Source organism: Eulemur rufifrons, chromosome 8 (genome assembly GCF_041146395.1).
Source record: "Eulemur rufifrons isolate Redbay chromosome 8, OSU_ERuf_1, whole genome shotgun sequence".
NCBI classification, from domain to species: Eukaryota; Metazoa; Chordata; class Mammalia; order Primates; family Lemuridae; genus Eulemur; species Eulemur rufifrons.
In genome coordinates this window covers 60,353,273-60,366,992 of record NC_090990.1, presented here as the reverse complement: position 1 = coordinate 60,366,992, position 13,720 = coordinate 60,353,273, and the positions used below count along the sequence as shown (strand labels likewise).

The following is a 13,720-nucleotide window of genomic DNA, read 5'->3' as shown; positions in this document are numbered from 1 at the left end:
TGCTACAAAGTACTATAATAATTAGCATGAGCATCAGGACAGTGGTTAGCTCTGGGGATGAGTGAGAGGGGTATTGAATGGGAGGGGGTAAAAGGAGATCTGTGGAGTTGGCAATAGTGTATGTTTTGATCTACATGACAATTACACAGGAATATGTGATAAATCACTATATATTTTGTTTTGTGCACTTTTCTGTAAGGGGTTAAGAAGCAAAGAAAAAACCCCAATACTGGCTATATGTTTTGGCCCCAAAGGGCTGAGAATAGAAAAGTTTCAATCAGAGCTTCCAAGGAGGGGAGGAGGGGCAAGACAATAAATGCATTCTGTATTTCAGTGTTGACAATGAAGCTGTAAATTATTATATTATTAGACATGAATTTTATTCCCTTGTTGAGGAAGCACCTATAATGATGCTAGGTTCAAAAGTCAAAAGACGTGATATGTTACATATAATAGCAAATTGAAAATAATTTATCTGCACCCAGTAGGGAATACCAACAGTAGGAGTAGTGCACAAATGCCAAACAAATACCACTCACAACCTTTTTTTTTTTTTTGAGATAGAGTCTTGCTCTGTCACCACAGGTAGAGTACAGTGGCATCATCATAGTTCACTGCAACCTCAAATTCCTAGACTCAAGCAATCCTCCTGCCTCAGTCTCCCAAATAGTGGAGACTACAGGTGTGCACCACCACACCTGGCTAATTTTTCTATTTTTTGTAGAGACTGGGGTCTTTCTTGCTCAGGCTAGTCTCAGATTCCTGAGCTCAAGAGATCTTCCGACCTTGGCCTCCCAGAGTGCTAGGCTTACAGGCGTGAGCCACTGCACATGGGCCCCACTCGTAACCTTTTTCCTCCTACCTCATCGATCATTCTTTGCTGGTTAGTGATTGGTTTAGAATTTTAAGTGAGAATGTTTAGGTGGGGATAATCAAATTCTTTCAGGAAGGAGAAGACATGGAAACTAAGAGATGTGTGCTATTTAATAATAAAAGTGTGATGGAATTCATTAAAATACACATTTATTTTGCACTATTTACCAGATACCAAGTTACATGCTTTACATATATTATCTTATTTAATTCCCATACCCTTTGAGGTGTTAGTTTTCTCATTTTATGTATCAGGAAGCTCAGGCATAGAGAGGTTAAGTAACTGCTCCATATTTACACAGTTAAGAAATACAATGGCAGGATTCCAACTCAGGATACCAGGTTCCATGCTATAAAACTATGGAGTCCTGGTGTCCAACACAGTAACTATTAGCTACATGTGTCTATTAACACATGAAATGAGATGTGCTATAAGTATAAAATACACAACGGCTTTCAGAGACTTACTACCAAAAAATATAAAATATCTCACTAATACATACTGTTAATAGGTTTGAGAAAATACATTATTAAAATTAATTGTACCTGTTTCTTTTTAGCTTTCAATGTGGCTATTAGAAATCTTAAAATTACATTTGTGGCTCACACTATATTTCTCTTGGACAGTGTTGTTAAAGCATTCCTTTTTCATATCTGCAGTACAAAGAGATTACAAGTTCTTTAGAAGATTCAACTTACTTTTTTTTTTTTTTAAGAGATGGGGGTCTCACTTTGTTGCCCAGGCTGGAGTGCAATGGCTCGATCATATCTCAATGCAACCTTAAACTCCTGGGCTCAAGTGATCATCCCACCTCAGCCTGTCAAGTAGCTAAGACTATAGGCATGTACCACCATGCCCAGTTAATTTTTTTTAGAGACAGGGTCTCATCTTGCCAAGAGTAGTCTCAAACTCCTGGCCTTGAGGAGCCTCCCACCTTGACCTCCCAAAGTGCTGGGATTATAGGGGTGAGCCACTGTGCCTGGCTTCAACTTACATTTTTTGAGTGACTACTATGTGTCCAGGCATTCTAGATGCTTTCACAGACTATGCTATTATATTTAACATACGTAATCAGTATATGAGAATAGCCTAATTATATACAATGAATGTTTTATTGTAACTAGAAAAAAAGGCCATTTTCTAATCTAATGGCTACTGTTCTGGCTTTCAATGGCTCCTCATCTGGTTTTTCAAAGCCTTCCATAATCTCTGACCATCCTACCTATCCAATGTTATTTTCCAGTAATTACTAAAACAAACAAACCTCTCAGTTCTAGCTGAGGATATGTCCACCACACTCCCACTTCTCATACAGTAATGCAATGGGTAAAGGCCAGGGCTTTGGAGTCAGCCAGCCAGCATTTTGCTCACGACCCTAAGACTTGCTACTTACTATCCAGATATACTAAAGATAATAATATTGATTTCACAGAGTTGTTGTAAGGATTAAATGAACGATCTGTGGAGGCACAGTACTTGGTACATGGTGCAAAATCATTTTCACGATTATTATCATTGTCGAATGCATTCTTTACTCAAGCCTCTGGCTCCTCCGTATCTTCCCTACATATAAACTACTATTCAGCTGCCCTGCCCCATGCTACTCAGGAACACACATTTTTTTTTTTTAACACTCAGCTCAAGTATTACTCCATAAGCTTTCTCCCAAAATTATCAAATTTGCTGCTTCTATGAAAGGCAGTATAGCGAAGCTGTTAAAATCATGGGTTCTGGAGCCAGATGGCTTGGATTCCAATACTGACTCTGCTATTTATTATAATAGCTGTGTAACCTTGAGTAAGTTTATCTTTTCTGCTCCTCAGTTGTAAAATGGGAATGAAATCAACCTCATAAGGCCATGTGAGAATTAAATGAGTTAATATATGTAAAGTAAGCATTTAATAAATAGCTATTCACGTTATTACTCAAAAGATAAATGCGTACCATTTAATAAACTATATTTTTATTAACTATTGCCTAAATATATAACCTTTCTGTTTAGCTGGACTGAAGCAGCTTGAGTAGAGGGACTTTCTCATTTCTTCTTTCCTTTTCTTTCTTCCTTTTTTCTGATGGTTCCTACAGTCCTCAGGAGAGCACTGAACACATTATAAACACCTAAATATCTATTCAATCTCTAGTTGAGAGAGCCTGTTATATATTTCCTCTGGGCCATTTTGCCTGCAATATAACTTTAATTTGTTTTTAGAGCCCTTTTAAATTTTTTATATTTCTAATACCCAGCCCTAAATTAACTAAAATTATAATATTATCTTATATACCTGAAATATGCAGTTTACAACCCTTAATGAATGATAATTAGCCTAAGTAGTGCCTAAAAGAAAGCTTCCCATAAACTGGTTGATTGTACATTAAAAACACCCCATATATATTGGATGCTGACTCAGAGCAACAACTTAACAAAAAAAAAAGAAAAAGAGAAGAGAAAAATATCCTATAAATTATCACACTAACTCTCGCGGAGTAGCTTTTTAATTTCTTGTAACCTTTTAAAATAAGTAAATATAAAATTTTAAAAACATGTTTTTACCTGTCTTAATCACCCAAAACTTTTACAACATTCATGCATAGACATAAACGACGTTCTTCTTTGGAAGAACACTGAAACTACGGTGCTTAATTTTAACTAAATTGTCACATATTTTAGGCCAAAAATCTGACTGGATTCAAGCCTTCCCCCTTCTTTCACAATCTCATAATTCACATATTACTTAAGTTTTTCCAAAGCAAGATTTGCTTTAAAAGTTTAAAAAAAAAGAAAACTCGAAGACACTTCAGCCCCTGGAACTTGGGACTTGAGGCCTGCATCTATTTCCCTAGACCAATCCAAGTGGGTTTTCTGCGTCTCACTTTTGCCATCCCTACGCACGTTCTATTTTTTGTCACTTAGAAAACATTGGGTCTATTTTAACCTCAGCAGGTTCTAGTGAAGATTCCAAAGATGCCATTCTTGCTTTAAAATCCAGGCTGTCCACTGTAGATTTTATAACACCAGCAAGAAGAAGCTGCCTGCCAAATGTCTCAATGTCATCTGACTTTTATGTCAGCAGCTATTCCCCAGGTGATTTTCAGCAGTTTAAACATGATTTGGAACCTTGTCCTTTTATGTTTTTATTAAAAATGGAAAAGCTCTTGCTGCCAACAAGGTGAGCTATTTTCCAGAGTCTACTATAATTTGTTTAAACAATCAAGAATCTAATAAAGTATTGTTATTCTTTGCACATTTTGTACAACTATCTGCCCATCCATACTGTGGATGATTTTTTTTCTGATTTTTTTAAAAATGCTAAAGTATAATTTTGAGAGAAAGAACACAGTTGAATACCAAAATCAAAAACAACACAATTTCAGAAAGTGAAAGAACTAAGAGAGTAATAACATTTTCTTGATTTTTAACCTCCATGTGCCTCAATATTAAAAAGAGTAACAGTAAAATCCATTGGAACAAAAGAAAGGAGAACTGATCCGTTCTTGATGTGTTATGACTTACATATAACATTATTATTATGTGAAATAATAATACATGTACAAAAACAGCCTGACACTACCTAAAAGAAGATTTCCACAACCGTTGTCCCTGGTTTTCCCTATTTATCAACTTTTATATACCATGATCAGCCAACAAAACAACTGTGACTCCTAACTGGGAAATCCAGCTGCCAACGCAAACTGAGTGACAGAAGGAAAAGGAAAGAAGGCCACTCATACATTTTAGCTGAGTAGCAGCATTTTCTACCTTTTTTTTTTTTTTTTTTTTTTTTTTTTTAGAAGAAAGAAGTGACTGGATCAACCCAAAGTGGAACAAGAAGAAATTAAGATTAGGCCTGCAGTTACAGAGACTTTAGTAGGGCCACTAGGTACAACTGGTCACTCCGTATACTACACAAAGACCCCTGGCCAAGGGAACAAGTGGGGCAGAAATCCAGCTTATATACCAGGCCTGCATCTTCCTGAAGGAAGGTGAACCTTTTTCATAGGACAAAGGTACTCTTCCTAAGGGGCTCACCTTTTTCTAAATCACACAAAGGCCTTGAATGGGCCAGTGAAGGTCCTCAGCACCGAAATCCAAGCTGTTAAAATTTAATGAGAATACAAAAGAGGCAAAGGCAAGCAGCAGGAATTTCCCTTGTTTTGTGGACCCAGCAATTTTCATGACACTGCCTTCTTCTCTGAACCTATTTTGACTTGCACATACAATACCAGTTAGGCTTCATTTTGTGGTTTTATTAAACCCTTTGAAATTAAGATTATGAGCCTTAACACATGGGAGGAAATTACTAAACCGAATTTCTCTTATGTTGTGCAATCTGCACCCTGTATATTTAGAGGTCTGAGTATACAACTTAAGCCTGTAATTCATATCACTCCCTAAAAATAAACCCTCAGGGAGTTTATCCTCCAACCACAGTGATTCTGCAGGAAAGGAAGAGGACAAGGTCTTAGAGCTTCAACTCTGGGCTGACATTTGACGCAAGATGATAAGTTGAGGTATTTCCTCTTGCTGCCAAGCTTATTCAGTATTTCTAAATGTTCTATCTGGCTGTTCACCAAAAAAGAGTAACATCTCTCTACTGGTCAGGAGGTCCCATTTTACAGCTTTTCCTATCTCTGCCAGAGAATTTGCGTAGTCAGTACTAGGCTGGAAAAAATCTCTAATTTTCCCTTAAAGGATGTCGCATTGACTCAATAAAAGCCTATGCATAAAGGAGCAGGAAGAAAGATGGATAAAATATTTAAACTGTACCAGCCACACTTCCAGAATCTCCTTCAAACACATAAATTTGGCTATGACTTCTTATAATTCTCAGTAACTCCCTTTTGCCTCAAGGTGCAATGCAAAGACCTTCATGTTTTCTCTCAGGACCACCTTTCTAGATTCATCTCCCACCACTCTCTTACATGTATTATGTTCTCAAGACATATCAAACAATTTGCAGGTCCCCAGACAGGCTTCACTCTGCACCTTGACTCATGTTCCCTCTGCTTGGAATGCTCTTTTCTCAACTGTCTTCTTGGTGGACAAATCATCTTTCTTTGAGCGCCATTCCTTCTGTGAAACCTTTCCTTGAGCCTCCCCACTCACCAAAAATAATAATATGTTTTTTGTTTGTTTGTTTAAGAGACAGTGTCTTGTTTTGTCATCCAGGCTGGAGTGTAGTGGTACAATCATAGCTCTGTGCAGACTTGAATAGAATATCTGCTCAAGCGATCCTCCTGCCCCAGTCTCCTGAGTACCTAGGACAACAGGTGTGTGCCACCATATCTGGCTTTTTTATTTTTTGTAGAGACAGGGTCTCATTATGATGCCTAGGCTGGTCCTGAACTCCTAGCTTCAAGCAATCCTCCACTTCTGCCTCACAAAATGCTGGGATTATAGACGTGAGCCACTGGGCCTGGCCCAACCATATACTTCTCTTTGGAGTTCCCACAGCACTTTATAAACACATTACTATGTACTTACTCTACTGTGCTACGTAATTTTTTAATGCCTGTCTCTAAAACTAGACTCTGCATTGCCTAACAGGAGGGATGAAATCTTCTTCATCTTTGTCTCTCCAGTGCCTTATACCATGTTTGACATATACTGGGAAGTTAAATGTTTGCCAAATAAATATTTCAGACCTAAAAAACTAGATTATGAAGAATCAGCCTAAACACACATCTGAAATATGCAAAGCAATGATTTTAAACTTTAAAAATTCTTGGTTTGTTTTTAAGGACTAGATTTGTTCCAACACATCAGTATAAAAGAATCTCAAAGTCTTTTGTTTCAGCCAAAAAAACATTTGTCATACTTATGGCTTCAGAATTGGCTGCTAATAATGTTATTGTAAATATACACTACTCTTCACAGAAAATGTAAGCACAGAAAACATAAAGCCCAATGAATTGTAGAAGGCAACTAAAGTGTAGAGTAATAAGCATGAACTTTACTCATTTGAATCGTGTCAACTAAATAATGTCCCCCAGAAACTTGTGAGCAAGTTCCATCTGTTGTTAATCATGTTTATTTTTAAACTGGCATTAAATTCAACAATTTGGTCCTGCCCAAATAACCTAACCAAAGTGAATAAAGAATAATCTTAATTTCTGAATGTACTGTTACAGAAATAAACTACGAAAGCATGTAATGACATATAATCTACATGATATGATAACAGAAGTCTCCTAAAGAATAAGTCATTCCTTAGTGTTAGATTTTAATCTCACATTCTACCAATCTTTCATTAGTTGTTGTGGCCAATTAAAGCCTAATTTCTACCAAAATAATTGAGATAATACTAATCCATTTACTATAAAAGATATAAATATATACTTTATTGTGTGATATGTGACACATATATTATATACACAGCATAGATGTGTGTATTTTGAATCAAAATAATAAACATTTTTTAATCTACCACTCATTTATAGCCACTTTTTAAAGCTTACAAAATTATTTACTTATTAAGGAAAAATAATATAATCATGCAGAGAAACACTACTGTATACATCTTCATCTTACCTAATACTCATGACATTTGGATCTTCAAATGAATTTCACAGATATTCAGCAAAAAATAGCCACAGATAACTAAAGAATTAACTTCCATGTCCTAAACAAGATCTGTTTACTTTCAAGTTCTTATCTTAGTCTCTTAAACAGGCTGAGGGCACTTCAGTTGTGAGTTATGATAAAGAATGGAGGAGGGGAGAAAAAGTTAAAAGGATCTTCTACTTTGTGGAGGGAGTTTAGACCCTGAATTTTATGCAAAGAGCTCAGTATTGAGGAATATACTAACATATATTGCTTTCTAATTGTTTCATAAGGATAAATCTTAGCCAATCAGATCATAAGCAACCTAAAGACAGAGGGACTTTGGTCCCTATTTCATCTGAATCTCACCACACATAAGGCACACAGACAGTAAGCAGTTAAATAAATACTTATGAATTGATTGTTAAGCCGTATTTGCCTTAGCAGTCTTCATGTGTCTCTCTGCCATTAATGCTCCTCTGAGAGGCTACAGCCATACGGATATAGTCTTCAATTATGTGAGTGGGCCAGCTAATTTATTGTCCTTTGACATAGCTCTTTGCAGAGGTAAAAAGATTATAAGAATCTACCCAGAGCAGGAAGATGGAGGGAGGGGAGGAATGAAAGCATAGGCTTACAAAGAAAAATAAGTGTGTTATGATTCATAGATAATATGTGGTCTTGCAAACTAAAATAAAATTTTAAGGCTCCCCCGCACCAGCAGACTGAATGGATCCCCTCTTGGCCAAGGGGATATCCTAAAACTAAATTGCCTACCATGAGGAGGGAGGTCAGACATGCCTCATCATGCCCCATTCCCTTGTTGGAGATATCCTTTGTAACCATTTATCAGCCTAAGGCTATGCAAGACAAACCCACAGGTCCTCAATTTACACAACAAATATATGTGGCTTTTCCCTGATTAACAGAGTTCTTTATGTTAAAACATTCCAAGCCTTTAGACAAAGCTTCATGTCTTTAACCAATTACAAGTCAAAGAATCTTTAAACCCACCTACAACCTGTAAGCCCTAGCTTCAAGATGGCCCACCTTTTCAAGCCAAACCAATGTATGTCCCCCACATATTGATTTATGACTTTACCTGTAATCCCTGTCTCCCTGAAATGTATAAAACCAAACTGTACTCCAACCACAGCTAGTCCACTTGCTCAAGGTGTCTTGGGCATGGCTCTGGGTCATGGTCCTCAAATTTGGCTCAGAATAAATCTCTTCAAAATTACTTTACAGAGTTTGGCTTCTTTCTATTGACAGTCTAGATGAAAAGTTTAAAAGAACCTATGACAAATTACCAGTAACAGAACTAATAAGAGTTCACAAGGGTTGTTAATATTCAAATGCAAAAATCAGTAACATTTTAGATACAAGTAATAAAAAATTAGAAAATATAAATTTTAAAAATGTACCATTTAAAAATAAAATTATAAGGGGCTTAGGAAAAAGATGTATAAGATATTTATGGAGAAAATTATAAACCATTATGAAACACATAAATGAAGACCTAAATAAAGAATCAATGCCTATAATCCTAGCACTCTGGGAGGCCAAGGCGAGAGGATCACTTAAGATCGGGAGTTAAAGACCAACCTGAGCAAGAGTGAGACCCTGTCTCTACAAAAAATAAGCCCGGCTTGGTGGCACATGCCTGTAGTCCCAGTTACTTGGCAGACTGAGGCAGGAGATCGATAGCTTCAGCCCAGAACTTTGAGATTGCAGTAAGCTATGATGCCACTGTACTCTAGCCAAGGAGACAGAACAAGACTCCGCTCAAAAAAAAAAAAAATCCCATGCTCATTGATGGAAAGATTAATATTATGAAAATGTAAATGCTCCCACAGCTGACCTATTAATGCAATGTAATAATCAAAATCCCAAGAGAGTTTTTCATGAAATTGACAAGCTGTCCAAAACTTCACATGGAAAAGCAAAGGGCTAAGAAGAGTCAAGGCGAGTCTTAAAAAAGAACACAGTGCAAGGACTCAGCCTGCCAGGAATCAAGACTTGTTATAGTAATTAAGACACGGAAAAATCAATGCAGGAACAAACAGACTAACACAACAAAACAGAGGGCCCAGAAACAACACATAGAGAAGGAGACTTGACATGTGACAGAGTGGACATTTCAAATCAGTGAGAAAAGAATATATTATTTAATGAGTGGTACCAAGGCAACTAGCTATCCAAGTATCAAAAACAAAACAATAATATATAGTTAAAAAGTCAGCTTTTGGAAGATTTAAAGACCTAAATATGAAAAGCAAAGCTTTAAAATTTTCCAAAGAAAATATAAAAGAATTATCATTATCTCTCTAAACAATACATAGAAAAAACAAACCATAAAGGAAAGATTGATAAATGTCGAAACATTAATATTAAAAATCTTGGTATAATCACAGAGACATTAAACCAAATGAGGACATGAAAAGGAACTCTGATACACTACTGGTGGGAGTTTAAATTGGTGCAAACACTCTAGAGGGTAATGTGGCAATACCTACTAGGGCTGAATACCAGAATAACTGACGATTTATCAATTTCTCATCTATAGTAGTTGTTGTTATTCTTCTTTGCACATAATCCAAAGTTAGAAATGCATTTTGAAACCCAGTAGACACATACACATGGATTTATAAATGAAATAGAAGTTCCATAAAATACATGTGTATATATGTGTATATATACTTATAGGTATGTGTTGCATGTATATGTATATATATTTTTAAAATGTTGACTGTAACTCACTGAATTGATTCCATGATCACTAATGGGCCATTACGACCAGTTTTAAAAACTGCCCTAGAGAACACCTGTAAGTTTGCACAAGGAAACACATGCAAGAATGTTTACTTCAACATTATCTAGACATGTGTTTAAGTGTAAGCACAGCTTTATGATAAACATCAAAATAAATACCTATGGAAAAAGAAAGAGAGAAACAATCAGGGAAACGTGCATAGGTTCTTAGAAAATCTGAAGCTTATGTGGCAAAATGTTAGTTTTTGATAAAACTTTAGAAAATATATGCTTTTTGTTTGTGCTTTCATTTTGTAGAAAAGAAAAAAGCACGGGAACTTAAAAAAATAAAACAAAATGACAATCATCACCAAGAAACTTTAACAACTACAGAGGATTAAAAATCCTCTATAGAGAGGAAAGGAGGAAAGAAAGAAAAGTACCATTAGTTTTTTCAATTCCTATATAGAGAAATAGACTTACTGGCAGTGATACTATATGTTTGAGGCTTAAATGAAAACAAATATGAACCATACATGATATTTTCCACATGTCCTTTAAGGAAATTGGTTTTGATTAAATTTTCACTTCATTAAAAATAACATTCTATATTTAATAATAAATGTAAATTATAACATTAATTTACCTAAACTTATTGCAGAAAATCTTAATGTTACCCATCTTATCTGTCTATCCAACTATCCACCCATATATCTGTCATTCCAATATTATTTGAAGGGCCTCTTATGCAGAAATGCAAATGAGAATCACCTGCTGAACTATGAAATATAACCCCAAAGTTTCATAGTCCCAACCCCAAAGTTTCAATTTCAGTAGGTTTAGAGTGAAGCCTAAGAATCCATGTTGTTTAAATGCTACAAAGATGATTCTGATAAACATCCTAAGAGACCCACAGACCTACTGGTATCTGTACTACATTCAAACCACAGTGTCAGACATTGAAAAGAATGGAATAATTAAATATGCCTTCTGCCCACAAGGAGTTTAAGGTCTAGTATAAGAGACTAAATAAATACGTAATTATACTGTACTGCCAAAAGTAATTAATGCCACTGAGGGAACCATTAAACATTCCCACCTTTATATTATCTATAAAACTTCCACTCCATCCTCCAAGAAGAAGCTATACTGATTTTAGAGTTTTAAGTTGCTCCCTTTACCTTTTCCCTATGGGAAGGGTAACTTAGCTAATACTGAGAACCTGAGTACCGTAAAGCAGGTAGAGGAAAATGAGATAGTTATTGTTCACTGGCTCTTGGTGTGTCCTACCTAGTTTTCTCTCTCTCTCAGGCCTTTCATTTATTTATTTAGAGATAGAGTCTCGCTCTGTTGCCCGGGCTAGAGTGCTGTGGCATCAGCCTAGCTCACAGCAACCTCAAACTCTTGGGCTCAAGCAATCCTACTGCCTCAGCCTCCCGAGTAGCTGGGACTACGGCATGCGCCACCATCCCCGGCTAATTTTTTTCTATATAGATTTTTAGCTGTCCAGATAATTTCTTTCTATTTTTAGTAGAGACGGGGTCTTGCTCTTGCTCAGGCTGGTCTTGAACTCCTGACCTAGAGTGATCCTCCCGCCTCGGCCTCCCAGAGTGCTAGGATTACAGGCATGAGCCACCACGCCCGGCCTCTCTCAGGCCTTTTAGAGTAGCAGTCCCCAACCTTTTTGGCACCAGGGACAGGTTTCACGGAAGACGGTTTTTCCATGGACGGGGCAGGGTAGGGGGTGGGAGGAGAGGCAGAGCTTGGGCAGTGATGCGAGCAATGGGGAGCAGCTGTAAATCTGTGAATACAGATGAAGCTGCCCTCACTCACCTCCTGCTGTATGGCACCCCCGCTTTCCCCATTCCTAAGTTTCATGGAAGACAGTTTTTCCACAGATGGGAGGGCAGTGCGGAAGTCTGAGGCCCAGTCCCTAACAGGCCACAGACCAGTACCCCAAGGGTTGGGGACCACAGTCCTAGAGTAAGGTATGGGTCTACATACCCATCGCTTTTGTGCTGGATCTCATTCTCCTGAGCTGGACACAGTGTTGGCAGGAATTGTAAGGCGGGCAGGGAATCCCTAAGCAGCTGTCGCAGTAAGTGTGCTGGGAATTTGCTGTGCATTCCCAATTCTTCTTCAGAGAATTTTTTTTTTTTTTTTTTTTTTTGGTAGAGACAGGGTTTCACTATGTTGCTCAGGTTGGTCTCAACTGCTTGGTTCCAGTGAGCCTCCCAGAAAGCTTGGACTATAGGTGTGAGCCACCGCGCCCAGCCAGGAGAATTTTTTTGAGGGGAGAGGAGGAAGTTGTAAAAAGCCTTATCACATTACCCAATCCAGCTATTGGGAAAAAAATTTTCAAAATAAAGTTAATACTATTTTATAATTTAAAAAATAAAAAAATACAATTGGCTGTTTTTGTGTTCTCAATTTATTCAGCGCCCAGAGACACATGAGTCTTTGTTCCTTGACAATGGCATTTGTTGGTCTTTGGGGATACTATCCAGAGAAAGGTATGAGAGGTTTCCTCTGGCTTGAAAAGCAGATACAAACGCATGGAAGAAGGAGCTCTGAATAGAGCTGTATTCTACAGGCAAAAACAAAATATGGTTCAGAGCATACTGAACTATGCAAACGAACATCAGCAAAAGAATGAGAACAGAAAAACAAGGAAAATTTACTAGAAAGCTGGAGTTAATTACACAACTAAAATCTCAGAGAAGAATTTCAGTTCTGGAAGAAACTTTGTTCAGTGTGGCTGGAATATAGGAGGAAAAGAAAAAAAAAGTTGGAAAAGTGGTCTGAGAACCTGAGAGTGGCAAGATGAGAGCTCTGCACCGAGAGGTAACTCTAGGAACAAGGTGATGATGTACCACTAGGAGAGAGACTGTAGGAAGGAACCCAATGAGGACATTATTAAACCCAAGCAAAATATACTGAGGGTGCAGAGAAAAGACAGTGAATAAAAGCTATATGATGGAGGCAGAATTGACAGAATTTACTAAAAAATTAGATGTGCTGGCAAGAGGGAGTATATCCATTATCATTTTTTGTCTTCTTCCTATGCATGGCAAGATCAGGGATTAAGGAAAGCCAATAATCTTAGCTATATCTAGAAAAATTGCTTACGCAAACCCTTCAGATGATATTTTTCTTTTCTAACACAGAGAAAAAGATTTATAAATAGCATCTTTTTTTTTACTTTCCCAAATAAATATCTTTAAACATGGCTTAAATACTTTGTTTCAGTAAATACAAATTTATGTTATTACTATGAGAAAAATAACATCAATTCTCAGAAGATAATGAAGGTTGTCTGGAGAGCATGACTAAGTATTATTGTAAAACAAGTTATGAACTTACGACATCCACCTACCTGTAACCTAGGCAATTTTTGTATCTTCTTAGAACAGGCCTCTTTAAACTGCTAGAATATAATTACAATAATGAATAGATAAGTGTTTACCATGTATCTATGCTATATGATATATTGACTCATTTAATTCTCATAATTCTAGGAAGTTGGTCCTAATGTAATCCTGTATCTTATAAAT

At 36.9% G+C, this 13,720-nt stretch overlaps 1 protein-coding gene across 2 annotated transcripts in view; it reads right to left on the bottom strand.

The window, feature by feature from the left end:
• The window catches only part of MIGA1 (mitoguardin 1), a 77,400-nt gene that overhangs the window by 23,990 nt on the left and 39,690 nt on the right, over positions 1 to 13,720 (bottom strand). The gene's annotated exons all lie outside the window — the stretch shown is intronic.